Raw genomic sequence first — 19,489 nt, 5'->3', positions numbered from 1 at the left:
ACATTTCCAACTCCAAGATTACAAATAAAAACAACAGTTCCCAACTTACTCTCAGTATCATACTTAACAAGCTGCAACCCATTGATTTCCTTATTCATGTCAGATTAAATTTTATGTGCTAAAGACTAGACACAAAAATTAGCAGCATTATTTTAAAGTTCAGAATTTCATGAAGGAAAATGTTCCTACTGGTATGAAATATAAATATAATAACTAAAATTCATCTTATCTCTAGGAGAGTTGCAGTTATATAAAATCCATTTGATGGTGGTCAGGGCGGTGCTCAAGCTTTGTTTCATCATCAATCTAATTTTCCAGGATTATGTAGTCGACAGCTGACACATAATATTCAAATATCTTCAACTACTTTTTCAAAAATTTCTTGTTGCAATGTTGACTTAGTGTAGCACAGTGAGTATTTAAATGGAAAATTTTAAATACTATTTCTTATAAATATTCACCTATGTATTATTTAGAAAATGGAAGAGGCTATCTCTTTAAAAATAATTGTTTTCTCTGTGTGTTTTTCAAGATTTAAGACTTGGAATATTTCAGTTGACCTTACTCAGTCTCTCTAGATATTATTTCATGTTGGAAGATCAATTATGCACATATCAGAAAAAAACTTATTTATCATAATTATATTCTAAAGTATTTTCTGCGTTATTTACATAAAGAAGACATAATTCATTATCATGTTTTGATAGTTTTCTTAGCAGATTAACACTCTTCTATATTTTTAACTTCCAAATTACACTGCTATTCCAATAGTCTTCTAGTATGCATGGATATTATCTGGGTCTTATTCTAGATAAGAAATTCTATTAAGAAACATAAATTCTGCTATTAATTTGTCAAACAGGATAATCATATAAAGAATTTATTCAACGATTAGTAATGTATTTCATGAACATCAAAGATTATTCTAAGTTATTTTCAATTAACAAATAATATTAGTTTGAGTTTATCACTAAATTTGGGTGAGAGAGAGTTGCTTAGGAGAGGTAAAAGAGTTATAATTGTGTCCTTATTCTAAAGTTTCATAAGAGTTAATATTTCTCTTGTGAATAATTGAACAGAAAAGTGCGAAAAACTCTCAAAACCAGATGAAGGAAACAAATTGCATGTTATAAGATTATAGGGATGTCTTTATTATGGGTCATGGAGTCAAATAAGAACCTAGAACTTGTCTAACAGAAGCATTAGTTATTATAGAAGCGCAAACTATTTCCGTAAGACAAATGGGATGAAGGGAAAAGGATCAAACATGAGCTCATAATGAGTAATACATTTGGAGTGGTTTCCATGAACTTGAGTTTAAACCTAATAAAATAGCAGGTCATTCATTCACAAATAGATGAAATGAAGTGACATTATTCTATAGTTAAAGATATCTATGGTATGAAACTTATAAAAAGCCTTCTGGAGGTTATAAAGGGCCTCATCATGTTTTTGTTTTAAGAATATAAAAATTTTTACTGAGAAATTAGTCAATTCATACATGTGTGTCATCATTTTGGAAAAGAAATGTGGAAACTTGTGCCTGAAGCATAAAATTATCTCGAAATCTTTCTAAATACCATTTTGGCATATAGACAAATATGCAAACACACACATCTACATAGGATATATGCATAAACATATGTTTGGACCAAAAAATATTTCTGTAGCTTTATCCTAATGCAGAACAAGTGAATTGAATCATATTAGCCATCAAGGTTGATTCTGAACAAAGGAGATAATTTTCTACATTGTATCATATCTCATCCATGAGGTCATTTTAATGTTCTTCTATATGAATTGATCAAACCATAAAATAGGAAAAAGCTACAATGAACTTAGAAGTATGACACTTAGATGAATTGCTTTCTTCCCTAGAGGAAGGCCAAAGGTACTGAATTCCTTGGTCGGAAATCAGGGAAAGTAAAGTGACATTTTAAAGAAATTGCTCATTCAGCTGCATGAAGCTGGAAGAGTCAGGTGCAGATACTTATACCCAACCAATGGACAGAAGCCAAGAACCTCTGTGGTAGAATTAAGGAAAGGCTGAAAGAAGCTGAGGTGACCCCATAAAAAGACCAAAAGTCTCAACTAGCCTGAACCCCCAAGATCTCTCAAACACTGTGCCAACAACCAGGCAGCATATACCAACTGATACGAGGCCCCCAACACATATACAGCAAAGGACCGCTGGGTCTGGATTCAGTGAGAGAAGATGCACCTAACCCTCGAGAGACTTGAGGCCTCTTTGAGAGTCTGATAGGGGCAGGAGAGGCATGGGGACATGCTCTTGGTAACAGGAGTTACAGGACCTGGAGTGGTTGGGGCATGACCAGGAGAAGGTTAGAGATTGGGCTGTAAAGGAGGATTAAAAAATAATAATAATAATAATAATAATATACCAATAATAATAATAGAAAAATTAAAAGTAAATAAGAAGAAAAAAAGAAATTGCTCTACAGATAAGACCAATTGTTACTCTTACAAAGGATCTGAATTTTGTTCTTAGAGCTCAAATAATACATACCAGCCTGTAACTTCAGTTCTATGAAATCCAGTGCTCTCTTCTGGCCCCTTTATTGCATGAGGCATGTATATGATACACACACATATGTATGTGCGTTCAAATTCACAAACATAAATAAATATTCTTAATAAAAACAAAAAAATGAATAATTCACTGTTGTCAATCAAGGTCATCCTTGAACAGCGAAGGAAGGATTGGATCTGAATCAAAATTTATGGGATGAAGTGAGAACTCAAATTAATCTGTCATTATTACCTTTCTATGTCAGTACTGTCAATATATCAAGGCTTTGAAATGTCAGTGTATGGCATCCAAAAGGTACATAATCTATAATTATAGATTATAAGTCTAAGTTTATCTTCTGTTTTTTGTTTTTAGTAATAAGGGGGGGGATTTTGTAGAATTATTAGATTCTAACAAGCCTATTTTAACAGGCTCTTAACTAATTATATGGAAATTACCACACCATGTAACCCATGGTATGGTAGATATAGCATAAACCATTAGCACAATATTTAGAAAATACAAATTTATTATGATTATAAATACTCTTCGGAATGTAGACAATATTCTCTGTGTAGCATTAGTACTACAAATTAATTGATGACTTATCTTCTATATTAAAATTTTCAGAATAAAATGACGGAACAAAACAACTTGCTCTGCCAACGGGACCAGCAGTTACAGACAATATCTTCCTGAGGGAAACATGAAGATCATGTAGGCGTGTATCTTGATGAAATTTTTTAAAGGTGACCAGTCTACAAGTTAAACATGTTAGACAGAGGAACCAGAATTTACCTAAAGTTCTTGAAGTTAGCAGTTTTCAGTTATTACATATCATCGAGAATGCTAAACTTATATTGAATGTTTTATTATAACCATATTGTGATTTTTGTTTGTTGTTTGTTTGTATGTTTGTTCTATGAACATAGTAAAATAGATGGAGGGAGGCCTGGGCATAAGGGGAAAGGGCTGTTTTCAGACCTGCTCCTTTCGTAGCATCTGGCTGGAATGCCATATGGTGGTCAGGTTTTATTTGTTTTTTTGTTTTGTTTTTGTTTTTGTTTTTGTTTTTTTAGATATTTTCTTTATTTACATTTCAAATGTTAATCCCCTTTCCTTTGTTTCCCTTTTGAAAATCCCCTATCCCATCCCCACCCACCCACTCCCGCTTCCCTGTCCTGGTATTCCCCTACACTGGAGCATCTAGCCTGCACTGTACCAAGGGCCTCTCCTCCCTTTGGTGTCCAACAAGGCTATCTTTTACCTCATATGCAGCTGCAGCCATCGGTCCCTCCATGTATTCTCTTTGTTTGGTGTTATTTTTTCCCTAGTAGCTCTGTGGGTACTGGTTGGTTCATATTTAGCTCTTTCAGCTCCTTCGGTCCTTTCCCTAGCTCTTCGATTGGGGACCTTGTACTGTTCTATAAATTATATGATCTTGTTAGACTGTGACAGCTACAAGGAACACTGAAACCGAAGCCCAAAACTCTGGCTGCATGCAGTTTTGCCCAAGAAACAACCACTGTAGAAAACTTCTCCCCAGTTTAGAAAGTTAGCATGCCACAGGAGAAAAACAGCACAGGAAGCCCAGCCAACATGGTAGCTATTCTCACTTGTCAGAGGAGGGCCAGGACCTCTTGGTACTTAAGCTCATTGTGAGTGATTTGTGGAACTCTATGTTGTACTGTGACTTGGACAATAAATCTTTTCTTTGTATCTCATACTCATGTCAGACTCCCCTTGTGGTGACACAGTCAAGCTATTCAGCTCCCTCCTCAAGTCTACAGGAAATAGTCTCTCCTTGGTTTCTCCATTATGTTTCAACCTTGGATGCGATCAAATGCTTCTCCTCTTGTGTTTTCCGTTACATGCAGTTTGGGATAAGATGGCAATGCTAAGTGAGTGACAATGTATTATTAAATAGAAAGGGGCAGTTGTAATGACAGTGAAGGACAGTAGACATGCAAAAGTATGCACAGACCCACAACTAAGGAATGTAGAAAGCAGTTGATAAATGACTGGCTGTGGAGTCTCTGAAAGAATTCCTTGGATCTACCAAGCATGAAAAGCGAAAGGAACTGAAGCCTGGTGTGTGAGAGATGTGCAACTTTTTGACACAGACTCCTGACAACCGATAGTGCTTCTAGCTACTGTTTAAAGCTTGGAGTTTCTTTAGTCCTTAAGAGTCAGACCACTGGGCGCCAACACACCAAACAGTAATTCTCTAATATGAACCCCGGGAGCTGGACTTTCTTGCTTCTAAAATTGGCAGCCAGCAGTGCCCAGTGCTTTCGGGAGGAAGCTATAAGTCTTTGAGGCTATAAGCCCAGCATGTATGTCTTCAATACACAAAGAATTAGGCCTGTCAGTACTAAAGGACCTGTTCCTTGTCTATATCCAGCTCAATACAGGAAGAACAAAGAGATCCCAGAAAGCTTATTTAATGATGACAAAACTGCAGTGACCAGGTGTCTTATGAGTTAATAATTAGTTAACTTATCTTAGGGGTTTAATAGAAAGAATATTGTAGGATGTTGAGTGATTTTAGCTATTTTGGAAGATCTTCACTGAACTTTGAAGTATGTTCCCATGCCTTTATTTTTCATTTGTAAGTTAGTACTGTCCAATTTCCCATTTTTTAAAGAATATTTGAAAGGTTCCTTGACTGCTCCAATGGAGGAATTACAAAGTTGATATAATAAAACTTGCTAAAACCAAGTGCTGAGGAACTCATATGCTTAGCAGTAAATAAACCTACTACTAGTATTTTACTAAGTGAACACAGTATCAAACAAGATACTTAATTTCTATATTTATATGAATAAATTCAGGAAGCTTTTAGACTTCATTGAGTCTACGGGAAATAGTCTCTCTTTGGTTTCTCCATCATGGTTCAAACTTGGATGCAATCAAATGCTTCTCCACTTGTGATTTTCAAGCTTCTTTTTTGCCATGGATGGTAGTTAAGACAGAAACACACAACAGCTAAAATTTCAGAGAATTTCAGTGTAGTGCTAAACAAAAACATGCGATATTTGCATCATACTCCCAGTCAGTGACAATCACAGAAGATGGGACAGAATGATTGTCTTGGAAGATCACAAATTGGAAAATCACAGAAGATGGGACAGAATGATAAGTCTTGGAGATCATGTAATAGTGGAAGCACAAAGATTCTTTTCCTTACAGATCACTAGGAAAGCCAGGAAGGTTAAACACATTGGTGCTGTCTTCTCAAAGAAAAGGATAAATAACCTATTTTTTTATCCATGTGACTGGGAATTGACGGTGATGTATTGCCTGGTGATAAGTATTATCTGAAGGACCAGGGTATATTATGTTCCCACAAACAGGACCAGAGACACTCGATAGCCTAGATGACTCTTACATTGTCTATATAGCCAAGGGTGAACCTTAACTCCTACATCAGAACCAGAGTGTCTAATAAACCAAATGAGCTCTATGCTATCTGTAAGAACAAGGGCATAAAAAATCCTCCCATACATCTGTATGCTAATATATGCAGCCTATCTCTAGAACCCATCTTCATGGAAGAAATGGTATGCACTTTGAATGCTGTGTCACTGCAATTATGCCTGTGTGCTAGGGATTGTATTACACCAGAAAACTTTTCTTACAAATTATATTGTGTATAAATATGCTTAGAATACAGTGTCTACCATCAGACTCCAGATGTTTGAGCCATCCTAGCTGACATAGCTGAGCAGAATCAAGGTTTTCTGTTTACATATTCAGAGAATGATTCACTGTCAGCCATGTCACTGACTGGAATCCCCCAGAGTCAATGTCTGGACCAAAACAATATCTTCTGGATAGGACTGTCCCTTATACTCATAAATTCACATCCTATACAAGATCGGCCCAAGATTAAAAACAATCAACATCCTAGAATGGAATCAGCCCTAACCCCAATTTGAGAAATGATTGACACCTGTTGACTATTAGGTGTAAAGAATCAGTTTTCTTTAAATATATGTATACTAGAATATAGAGTATTCTCCAGTGGATGTCTCTACACCCAGGAGCACATGAGCCAACAAATTGGGAATTATAGGTCATTTAAAAATATGAGAAAGAGCTCCCTCATCGCTCTCTTATCCCTCTTGCCTCTTGGGCTCTCCTCCCCTCCTCCCTCTCTCTCTCTCTCTCTCTCTCTCTCTCTCTCTCTCTCTCTCTGCCTCTTTAACTCCCATCCTCTGCCCTGAATAAACTCTATTCTATACCAAAAAAAAAAATAGAAAGAACATAATTTGGCTTTAGGGAGTCAGCAATAAACTTGGGAGGGGTCGGTAAAAGTTGACCGAATATGATCAAAATTCACTGGCTTGAATCCTCAAAGAATTAATTTTAAATATCATTTTTTTAAAAAATGGAAATAAGTCTGAAATTGCAATAGGATTTAAACAGCAAAGTTAATCAATACTTTGTTATGGCTTTTTGCAGAATGTATACAGTCACTCCAAGGGAAGATGTGGGTTGACACTAGTGTTGGGAATGAATAATCTACAGAGCCGTGAAAACAACTTGGGCATCAGATTGTTATGACTTATGTCTATGTTCAAAACTGTGACTCTCTTATAAAGGGAACTATGTGTACAGTTATATTGAAAAATTGAGATTAAAAAGATATACATATATATGTATATAGGTATATAAACACACGCACATATATATATATATGTGTGGAAGATATTAATTATTCCACATCACTAATGAAATATGTTGATTTCTGAATTTTGATGTTTGCATTACTGCTGTATAGAGAGGTAATAATACATTTTCTGGTATAAATGAAAAAATATTCTTTATATAATACTTAGACATTTATACATTTGAAAGGGCCTTAAAAATTAAAAGCAATCTAATCAATAAAACAATTAAATCAATCCAAAATGAAATCTACACTAGAAAACTTAGAAATTATATATCATAAACATCAAAGAGAGACAGCAATATAAGATTGACAGTCTTTGTTGACCTAATGTGGAATGCAACATACAGGAAGGTATCTTAATACTGAGCATTAGTTCAATATGAAAATATTTTTCTAACAATTTTAATCTTTCTAAACTTGTATGTTGTCATTTAATAAAAATGTCCTTGCTAAGAGAAACGTCGGAAGGCATTTAAGGAGATGGCTCTTAATGTCTGCAGTTCTCTGGCCAATTTTGCAGAAAAATAAAAAGGACAAAGTGAAGAGAAAGTACAATAAAACGTGACAATTTTGGTAAAGAAGTAAACAAAAATAGGCTCCTTGAAATGTATTTTAGACTTTTATGACTGTCTGGTGTTTCTTTTTAAATTAAAAGTATAACTAACAAATAACAACCAGCTAGAAAACTAGAAATGAGAAGCAATTTCCCATTCCAAACAGCAATCAAGGAAGAAATTTAATAAAAAAATAGTTTAGAACCTGTATGAAGAAAGCTACAAGGAAATTGGGGGAGATTTAATAGTCTACATAAGTAGAGAGAACACTAATATAGACTAGAAATCACACTTACAGAAAAATAAGGGATGGAAATGGGAGTGTAATAAGATACTTTATATAATTTTGGAAAACTAAACTACTTAATACTTTTCATCTTTAATAAGATGGTTTATTGTGTATAAACAAAATATTGAAACCATCTGAACATCTTAAATCAGCGTTCTGGTTAGATATGAATTTCTTTCATATATCTGTACAAGTTGTGATGATTATTTTTTGTTAACCCAGTACAATCTGGTATACTCTGGGCAGTCACATTGGAGACACGGAATGGATCAAGTTGACCTGTAGGCATACCAGTGGAGGATTTCTTTTCTGATCTTTCTTTTTTCTTTCCTTCCTTCCTTCCTTCCTTCCTTCCTTCCTTCCTTCCTTCCTTCCTTCCTTCCTTCCTTCCTTCCTTCCTCCCTTCCTCCCTTCCTCCCTTCCTCCCTTCCTCCCTTCCTCCCTTCCTTCCATCCTTTCTTTTCTTTCTTTCTTTCTTTCTTTCTTTCTTTCTTTCTTTCTTTCTTTCTTTCTTTCTTTCTTTCTTTCTTTCTTTCTTTCTTTCTTTCTTTCTTTCTTTCTTTTTCTATTTCTCATGTTATTTCTATTATCATTAATCATTTTATTTGTTTACAATTCAAATGTTATCCCCCTTCCCGGTCTCCCATCCATGACCCCACCACCAATCCATCCCCTTCACCTTTGCTTCTAAGAGTGTGCTCCCCCACCCATCCACCCATTCCCACTTCACCCCTCTAGCATCCTGATTGGCCATCAAATCTCCACAGGACTTAGCGCCTCCCTTCCCACTGCTGGCATATGAGGCAGTCCTGTGAAGGGATGGGGCCACCCACTCATCTTAAAAAATGTTAAGCCAAAGTTATCCCTTTCTTAAGGAAATGCAGGGACAAAAATAGAGCATGAGATGAAGGAAAGGCCATCCAGAAACCTCTCCACAGTGCGATCCTTTCCGTCCTCCACAAACACCAAACCTTGACACTATTGCTAATGCCAACAAGCGTTTGCCGACAAAAGCGTGGTGGTACAGCTGCCCCTGAAAGGCTTTGTCACCACCTATGACAGGTGGAGACACAGCCAACCATTGGACTGAGCCCAGTGACCCCAATGGAAGAATTAGGGGAAGGACTGAAGGAGCTGAAAGGGATTGTAACCCCATAGGAAAAACATCAACATCAACTAATTGGCTCCCCAGACGTCCCAGGGACTAAACCACCAACCAAAGAGTATGCATGAGCAGGTCCATATGTCCCGTTACAAATGGAAGATGTTTGATCTGGGTTAAGGTAGACCTGTACTGTATGGGCGACGCCGTTCCCTGTGCAGTGGATATTGAGTTGCATTAGAGTGAAAGAAGCAAGATGAGTATAAGCATGTATTCATTCACCGATTCTGCTCTCTGATTATGGATGAGATGACCACGTATGTCAAGTTTCTACCGCTATAACTTCCTTGATGTGAAAGAATGCAATATGGAACGGTGAACAGAAATAAATCCTTCCTCTCCTAGTTCGTTTTGACATATTGTATTACAACAACAGGAAAGAATACAAAACAAAAAAAGGAACTTGAAAAAAATTCTTGTAGAAAGTTATCTGGCAAGACTCCAAATTATTGAAAATTTAATCATGTAGATCTTCTAAGGTCTGGAAAGGAAGGACTAAGTTTTACTTTTCATCATTTTGTTTTCTAGTTTTTGAATGCCTCCACAAATTCACTATTTATAATCTTCTGCATTGCAAAACTGTGTTTGGGTGTTATTTAATGACTAAAGTTTGTGTAAAGGAAAACATTCAGTTATTTCTGATCAGGAAGAATGAATGCATAGCCACACCTGCTGGTACATCCTGTGCCCAGAGGCCATAGCTGTGGTTCACAGGCCTCACAGCTGGGTAGGACTATATACTGCTAGTCTCCTTTGGGGTCAGCACCTTCTGGAACAATGAAAGCTAGTCCTCAGAGAGAAGTCTGTCAAGGTAAGATCAAGACTTGAATCTTCACATTCCTGTGTCCAAAAAAAACCATGGCGGCTTCAACAACAGATTAACTTTCCACCTCTGGAACCAACAGCCTAAATTTGTGCGTGTGTGTGTGTGTGTGTGTGTGTGTGTGTGTGTGTTGCATGTAATTTATATTACTATAAAATAATATGATTATTTCAGGATTTTCTAAATATTCTTACTTCAATTTATCTCTCTTTGCTCCCTCTCCTTCAAGATATTACTTAAATGAAGAAGAAAATGAAGTACCTCAATGTAATATCAATAATTCTTAATATAGAAAACTTAAAACTGGAGTGTTCTTTATGTCTAAAATGTAAAATCTTATGTGATAATTAATAATTATATAATTGAACAGACAAATATTAGGGTATTTGTATTTTGTTATGAAAAATGGTATAACTAAAAATATATTTGCCCTGAACCAGAAGGGTGTTAATAAAAAAAAAAAGAGAGAGAGAGAGAGAAATGGTTGCAATGATTTGATCCAGAAGAAGCATTACCTAGCAATTGTTTGGAAAAAAGTTTTCAAGAGTATTTTAAAGGACATTCAAAGATGGCTTCATAGAACTGATACACACATGGTTTTGCAGAACTTGTAAGCAGAGGTCTTAGACTATCATGTCAGCATGATATATGTAGCAAGGTACACAGCCCTCTAGAGAACAGTATCGCCAAAAATAAAGATTAAAACAAATGCAAATTGAAAAAGAGTTTGTTCATTGACAAGAAAAAAAAAGACTGGGAAGAGATAAGAGACTATATGTTTCAAAGAATGGAGGACAAGGCTAACACTAGAAGATACAGGGTTGCAGTTTAGTCTGGTGCCAAAATGTTTTAAATCCTGACTACTAAGATCTGGTTTCCTCCGATGTGCAGATACTCACACATAGCGAGTGATGATATGTAAACCTTGCTCCCCAGCTTAAAGCTATTGTTTAAATAAAGGAGGGTACAGCCAGTCACTGGGAAGAGTAAAAGAGGCAGAATACCTATTACCAAACTGGGGAACACAGGTAGGGACCGTGAGAGAAAGAAAAGAGAGAGGAAGGGGAGGAAGACAGAGGGAGCATGAGGTCTCCATAGATGTGATGGACTAGGAGCATGATCCCTAGGAAAAGGCTGACCCTGCCCCTAGGACAGACTGCTGGAGCAGAAGTAACCCAGGCAAGATTCAATCAGCAAGTATTTGGGGAAGACAGCTAGAATTGGCAGTCTAGTGAGCAGAAATAGAGACTACAGATAATCTCTCCATTAATTTTCAAGAGCTGAATAAATTAACCCAGAGGTCTGTGACTCAGTTATTATAGGGGGTGACTAGATAATTTAAAAATTAACAGAAATTATTAAAATTAATGTCTAATATAGTTTAAAGGTAAGAAACCACCATGATTTGGATAAGAAAGTATTGCTGGACATTTTTATAAATTTGTGAAATAAGTTTTTGCAGTGAATAAAGACATTGCTAAGAAAATGTTTATTAGCAGAAAAGCAAAGACAATGCCAAACTTACTTTGAGAAATGTTTTGTTTGAGATATTACTAACTCATGCTCACAAGTTTTAAAATACTTGTCTAAAACTTCTTTAAGGGAATGAGCTCCATCTTAAAGATGTAAAGAAAGGAAAAATGATGAATAAATATCCCCCAAAGTTTCATGTCCCCCCATGGTGTGTGATAAAAATAAACTCTAAAGTCTCAGCTTGAATCCCATTTGCCAAGATCTTAAGGACCTTACTAAACACTACTCAAGTTAAGTACAACTCAGTTTCCTTTTCTTTAATAGAGTTTTATTAAAGAAAAAAAAAGCAATGATATCAAAATGTCAAATACTGTGAGGACCTTAACAAATACATTAAAATTGTGTTTCACAATACATCTCTATAGTTCTGTCTCTTGCTTTAGTAAACAAATACCTAAAAAAATCTAGAGGAATCAGATCATTTTCCCTAAGATACAGATTTAGTATTTCAGATCAAACGTTGCAAGGTTGTGTGAGTAAGAGATGTCTGACTGTAGTTTTGGAATGAGCATGCTGAAAGCAAATATTGTAGTAAAATTCAAACACTGTGGAAATATTTTGCTCTGGGTTGTGGCGAGAATGTTGATAAGATGGTACACACCTGAGCTCCCACAAGTTGAGAGGTAGAAACAGGAAGAACGAGTGTCCAAGTTGTGGTTGGCTGCAAAGAGAGCTAAAGGCCAATGTGAGTTCCATGGGCTATATAAAACTGTTTCCCCAAAAGCAAAGGAATTGGTATGTGATGTAACATGTACAGCTTACCTACCTATAAACACTACGAATAGGGGAAGCTGATGAACCCATTCAAGGTAGCATACATGAATGCACTATGCAACTGTTCAGCGATGATTTAAACTTCAGGAATGGCTATGGCATGACTAGTTCTAGTTACATTCAAAATTCTCCAAAGGGCCATCACTCTGCACACATGTGCATTCCTAGTACAAAAGACAGAAGTTCATAAGCGTCAGTCAGGCCTGTGATCAGCTGGTCACAATGAATTGAAGCTACCTTGTAAGCCTTGTTATAGGTAGCAAGAATCACTACTAATGCATTTTTGTTCTTTCTTTCCTAGAAAGTTGTGTGAGAAGGTGCATACTTACTGTAGTTTTAAAGCTCCTGTGCAGGTAGCAGAATAATAAGAAACATTTGATTAGAATCCGGTAAAGAGGTTGAAGCAAGCACAGGCAATGGTTGTGAGTTATATTTGAAAAGATGTATGAGAACAAACAGGAATAGACTTCAATATTAATATCAGTTCTTGGTTGTATATTCTAGTTTAGAACAAAATTTGAAAGACCAGTCTATTATAAACTCTTCCTGGATTTACCATTCTTTTATTTATTGAGTATTCTCTATATCAGTTGTGTGGGAATTGCAACAAATAAATGCTTTCCAGGTTCCTGTGATAAAAAGTAAAGGTCTTTTTTTTCCTGAGGAGTAATGGCCCCATAAAGCAACTGTTTAGAATTAGGATGCATAATCTGATACATGCCTAAAAGCAGTGTTTCAGAGAAAACAAGAGAACTGATATGCATCCGATATTGCGAACTAAAGTACCCCATTTTCTTGTGTCTGAATCCAATTTCCAAATTCATTATTTCCAGCTTTCGCAGCCACATAAATAAGATAAAGGAACACTACAAACCTTGCTGATCTTCTGCCCTAAACTATCATCTTATCAAAACTGCTTTGAAGAGGTGCTTTTGTATTTCAAGTTAAGGTCTTACTTGTCAGTGCTGTGCTTTCCTACATAGTGCCAGGACAAGGTAGAGTTTAAAGAAATGGAATTTTTATATCCTTTTTATCCTCTTGGCTACTGATGCACTGATATTTTGGCACTCCCAGTTAGATCGCACAGTTTCTCCGCAGTGCGTTTTATTTTTAGAAAATTCCTTCAGCTTTATCTGCCTCTGTCATCTTGCACCCAGGTGACAGACACACACACACACACACACACACACACACACACACACACTCACACAGAGGAGTCCTGCACGGTTTTAGATGCACATTTAAGGTCTTGCACAGTCTCACTCTTATACTAAGCAAACTGAAGTTAAAAAAAAAACATGTCTACATTTTCTATAATGAACACACTCTGAAAAAAGTAATTGACCTTGTTATTGATTCAGAACAGAGCATTTATGTTTTTGTACTTCATTAAGTAATAACACATCAAAATAATTTACTAGTTATAACAATGACTATTTTAACACAATTTTAGTTCCAAATGTGTACTCAAGCAATGTTAGCTAATACTTACTGCTGATTTATGATATGATTTAAATGGTGTAGTGACTGAACCATACTAGAACAAATTGATATCAACGAACTGCATATAAGACATAAATCCACTTTTGATGTAGAACTACTTTATTATTAGTCTTCAAAACATCTGATTAGAACAAAGTGTCTCTTGACAAATCTTAAAAGTAATTCAAACCTATTTCAAAACACCTTAAAATTCCCTGAAGAACTTTAAGTAGAAGAAAAAGCATGGGGGTGGTGGTGGTAAAAGTTTGGAAAGTGTATAAATGCAGGTCTTACTCTGTATTCCCTCTGCATCCAGGAGAACTAAGCCTTGCTTCCAGATACATAGAAAGTACTCCAGTATGATTTGTGCAATCCATAAAGAATAGATTAAGAAATATGTTATGCACGAGGATAATTTATAAACTACAAGTCTCTCTTCCATCAAAACCAAGGGCCTATACCTTTGAACAACAATCTCTGGGAATTGCAGTGAGATTTCCCTTAATGAAATAGTTGTCAGTCTCTGTCAAGTAAATGCTTTGTGTGGACAGCAAGCCAATGCCTGGCACAAAATTCAGTGTTATTTATCAATTATTCACATATTTTTGTCTGTTGAAAGCTCCTGGAAAGGCAGATCAACCACAATTCTTGTTGCTTTCATGGAGAAACATTGGCCTTTTACTTCAGACAAAATTCTCTGTACGATGCTGTCGAAGCCTAAATGGTTCAGCACATTTTATTAGATGTGAATTTAAGCATTGCACTGATGTTCAGGAGAATCTTGTAACAAAATATGTTAAATTGTTAAATTAAGCAAGGGTGCCATATATAGCAAGTTTAAGTAAATTGTGTGACATTTATTTCTACAGAGGAAGGAACACAAAGTCAAGCTCAGATATTTTTCTTAATACAGATGCTCCCAAGTGTTGTGCCAGGCAAGCTGGGCTAACCAGCAAGGTTCTAAAGATCACTTGAAGTCCAAATTATTCTCATAGGGATAGCACACAGTGTGCCTTATTGCCATATAAATGCAAAAGCAATGACAATGGAAACTTCATTAATTCATACTGACAATGAATGGTTGAAGCTAAGCCATACTGCCAATCATGTATGTTTCCATGCCAAGTGTTTGGGAAACGAATACCTAATCTAGGCATTGGACTGCTCTGATTTCTGTTCTGTTGTCATGTTAAAACACCTTGACTGAAACCACCTTAGACTGGGAACTTTGTTTCAGTCCATACGTCTAAATAAGTGTCTGTTACTGAAGGCAATCGGTAAAACCTTGAGGTGGGAAAGAAGAAAGAAAACATGGAAGGAAGACTGCTCAGTGGACGCTCTGCCTGGTTCATGCTCATAGCTTCCTTTAGGGGGAGTCTCACGTTGACACTAAAACCTCCCAACCTCCCAGTATATTGACAGGAAACTGTCATTAATTTTAATGGACCTTTGAGTACCTGCTCTTTTGATTTTGTGCCTTATAAACTGGAGATCTCCATGAAGTAGTAAACTTGCTATTTAAAAATGTGTTCAGTTGTCCTGAGAAGAATATATATATTGCTAGACTTGTTAGTCTAGTATGGAATCTTTTCGATCTGGAGTGATTAGACATTTTTCCTTGTCTCAACATGAAATCTGGTAAGGTTCAATGAGTGAGTGAATAAAGGCAATGTGTTGTGTATAAAAAATGGAATTTTGTCCAGTGACAAGAACATGGCAGAATTATGTCCACTGCAGGAAAACTGGAGGAAAAAAATGGACCATTATACTGTTGCTGACATCTTCCCATTCACCCCATACCCAAATGCTTCCCACTGTTTTTTATGCACCTCTAGCAACTGCTTCTTCCTTGCTGCAGTGCCCATGGATACTTCTCTGGTAGCTCCAGTCAAGAAAAGTGACACCTGTCCAGAGCTTCATGACAGTTCCATTTTTGATCAAATAGATGGTAACCTATTTGGTAGATACCATCAAATGTGTATGGTATCTACCATACCATACCCATTTACATTTCTCCAAGGCCTATGCTAATAATCTACCAATGTGCCACCAATGAAACTGTTACTGACTTAACTTACATTACCCTCTCTCTGTTTTGGTATATATAAACATCCCTTGGCAGGTTCTTCACACCTGCTGTGCTTATTCCACAGATTTATCTCTATGAGGTAAGGAAGGCAGTGCTGCTGCTGCTGCTGCTAGCCAGGAGATGAGAGAAGAAGTGATGTTCCTCCTTTTGCTCAAAGAAATAGGACATGCTGTCTCCCTCAGATATGCTGGGAACACAACAGCTACTTTCATTTAGACACATCATTTGACTGGACACTTTTGTGACAAGCTCGATAAGACTACGGCAACCTTTAATCCCTCCAGGGAAAGATAAACTCTTCTGCCTAGATAGTGCTCCAAAACCAAAGAACATTAGACTTGATAACTGCTAAACATGGTGGAACATGTGTTTTGGGGGTGAGAATGTTGTTTCTACTTGGTAGATCAAAATGTGAACCCTTAAGAGCCATGCAATGATTGCATGCCCAATATCAACCCCAAGAATCTCTGTCTTTGTTACAAAATAGCTTATTTTCTTGACTCCAACTCTTTGTAAGATCCTGCATTATGTTATGTTTTATTTTGATGCTTTCTCCTTGCATTGTCCAGTTTCTCCAATGACAGGTTACCACCATTGCTATAATTGCTCCAAAATTTTGGGAAAACCCCCAATAAACTCTTGGTTTATTAAGTTTTTATGGGTGAAATCATTTTGTATTTGTTTATGGTTGTTCTACATTCCTAGAGAAAACATTCAATAAAAGCAAAGTAACTCACTTTTCTCAAGTAAAGAGCAAACCATCAAATGAATTCTATGAAAGAGTACGGAATGGAATATTACCATGTTAAGCAAAATAGGACAGAGTTGGAAAAAATGAGTATCATATATAGGATGGTTAACACTGATTGTTAAGGTGAAATGATGTACAGGAGCCAAATATCTGGCTGCCATAATGAAGAAATGTGTAAATTCGACAAATAAGGAAAGAAAACTCTGACTAAAATGGCCACACCCATAGGGTCTAGGACTGTGTATCAATGTGAACCTCAGCTGAGACTCAACATCCACCATCTTTGCTTCTTGACACAATATAACCAGTTATCTCAAGTCCCTGCAGCCCAGATTTCTGCATCATGTCTGGTACCCTCATACTGAGAGCTCAGTTAAAAGGCTTCCTCTTGAATTTCTTCAACAAGATATTGTGTCATAGCATTGAGAAAAGATGAGAAATCGTTTCCCTCTTGTATGTGGAATCTAGATTTAAGACAAAGAAAGACATGAGGATAGAGAGTGGATACTTTGGATGACGGAGAAATAGGATTTCTGAGAGAGAAAAGAGGAAGGCAGGCAAATGGATGAGGTTAAAGTCTATTTTATGCATATCTACAAGGGTCACTATTAAACTACTGTCTCTTTTAATTAATATATGCCACTATGAAAAGACATGCAAAATAAGAACAAATGCAATTAAAGCCTCTCTTGTACCCTGAATGAATAATTAGAAATTCTGGTGTAATTCAGTCTCAATCCCAAGGATGACAGATTAGGAGAACCGGTGCTCCAGGATAAAGAAGATGAATGTTAGAATTATAGAAGAGAAAGTAGATTTATCTTTTTCAAGCAATGATCTCCCTAAGGTATCTTCTGGGAATACACACAGATTTGCTAAGGCCTACCCACACTAATGAATGAATTCCTTTATTTTCTTAACTACATCCATACAGACTCATATGCCAATCCTTTGAAAGTATATTTAAGAATAAATAAAATAATATTTTATAAGGTATCTGAGATATGTTAACATATAAAATTGATCAATACATGATCAGTTACATTAAGATTTCCTATGATGGAGCTGCTTTTCATTTCAAATAATCCAAACAGAAAAATAAGGAAGATATAAAACACAATGATCACAATGATTTAAACAACAAAAACAATTACATTGCTACTTGTTTTACATTTCAGCAATTACTGAAATTTTCACTCACATTTTGTTTTATTTTATAATTATATCTACAGCTATATGCAATGGGAATATTTTCCTTATTTAATTAACAACAGCACTTTTTTATATTAGAAAAATTAACAATCCTCATATTGTTAATCCCCTGTCAATATAAAACCATCTGGTGTCAATTTCTGTGTAGCAGGGTAATATTTGAATCACTCATGTTTCACACAACTTGCTCGGTGTTGATAATTAATGAAATTTTATTATTTTTTCTTGTGTAAATAGAGTAAAGCTATTGTTTTGGATAGGATTTTGTCCATTTTTTTTTTAATTTGAAGCTCTATTTATAACTTCGTGGGTTGTTTGTGTCAGAGAGAATGAAATTTTCCAAAAGTGAATACAAGAGAAAGCTCACAAGACAATGCTTTCACACATCTTACCTGATATAACTTTTAAGTGCAGCAGAGAGATTTAGAGTAGTTTAGAATCCTCATATTTTGTTTCTTATTTGTACTTTCAAATTTACTGTAATTTCACAAATGAAGTAAGGGGAAATTAGCATTATTGTGTGATCAAATATGTCTTCAAGAGATGCCAACATTTTGCTCAATACTTTTGCAAATAGAGACCTTTAATATTTACATCTTCTGTCTTCTAACCCTTTATATTATTGGTCATAGATTTCCTCCTATCCCAGTTTATTATGATGCTGACATTCTAAATTTTTACTCTATTATTTCTTAATAGTCATTACTCCAAACTTTCTTACTATAAACAGTGGTGATGGGGTGATAGAGGAATCATGACTTTCAGAACTTCAGTTGTTTGTTTTTCTGCTACAAGTACACATACAAACCTTGATTGCTAATACATTTGGAGAATTTGAGAAATAATACACTCTGAAAAACAAGCTCAAACTAGCTAAATTATATTATTTCAGAAACTAATATATCAGAAAGATGGCTGTTTTGGGGATCTGAACCCCATATGTAGGTGTTGGGGGCAGGGGAATTGGAAATGCAGAGCAGAACAACCTTTTAAGACAGAAAACTGCTTGGTAAGAGTCACACCAAGATACTTTATATTGTTTGTGGCTATTGTGAAGGGTGTCATTTCCCTAACTTCTTTCTCAGCCTGCTCATCCTTTGAGTATAGGTAGGCAACTGATTTGCTTGAGTTGATTTTATAACCAGCCACTTTGCTGAAGTTGTTTATCAGATGTAGGAGTTCTCTGGTGGAGTTTTCAGGTCACGTAAGTATACTATCATATTATCTGCAAGTAGTCATAATTTGACTTCTTCCTTTCCAATTTGTATCCCATTGACCTCCATATGTTGTCAAATTCTCTAGCTAGAAATTCAAGTACTATATTGAAATGATATGAAGAGAGAGGGCAGCCTTGTCTAGTCCCTGATTTAGTGGGATTGCTTCAAGTTTCTCTCCATTTAGTTTGATGTTGGCTACCAGTTTGCTGTATATTGCTTTAATTATGTTTAAGTATGGGCCTTGAATTACTGTCCTTTCCAAGACTTTTAGCATGAAAGGATGCTGAATTTTGTCAAATGCTTTTTCAGCATCTAATGAAATGATCATGTGGTTTTTTTCTTTAAGTTTGTTTATGAAGTGGATTGCATTCATGGATTTCCATATATTGAACCAT

Source organism: Apodemus sylvaticus, chromosome 16, assembly GCF_947179515.1.
Source record: "Apodemus sylvaticus chromosome 16, mApoSyl1.1, whole genome shotgun sequence".
Lineage (NCBI taxonomy): Eukaryota > Metazoa > Chordata > Mammalia > Rodentia > Muridae > Apodemus > Apodemus sylvaticus.
This window is presented reverse-complemented; position numbering follows the sequence as displayed.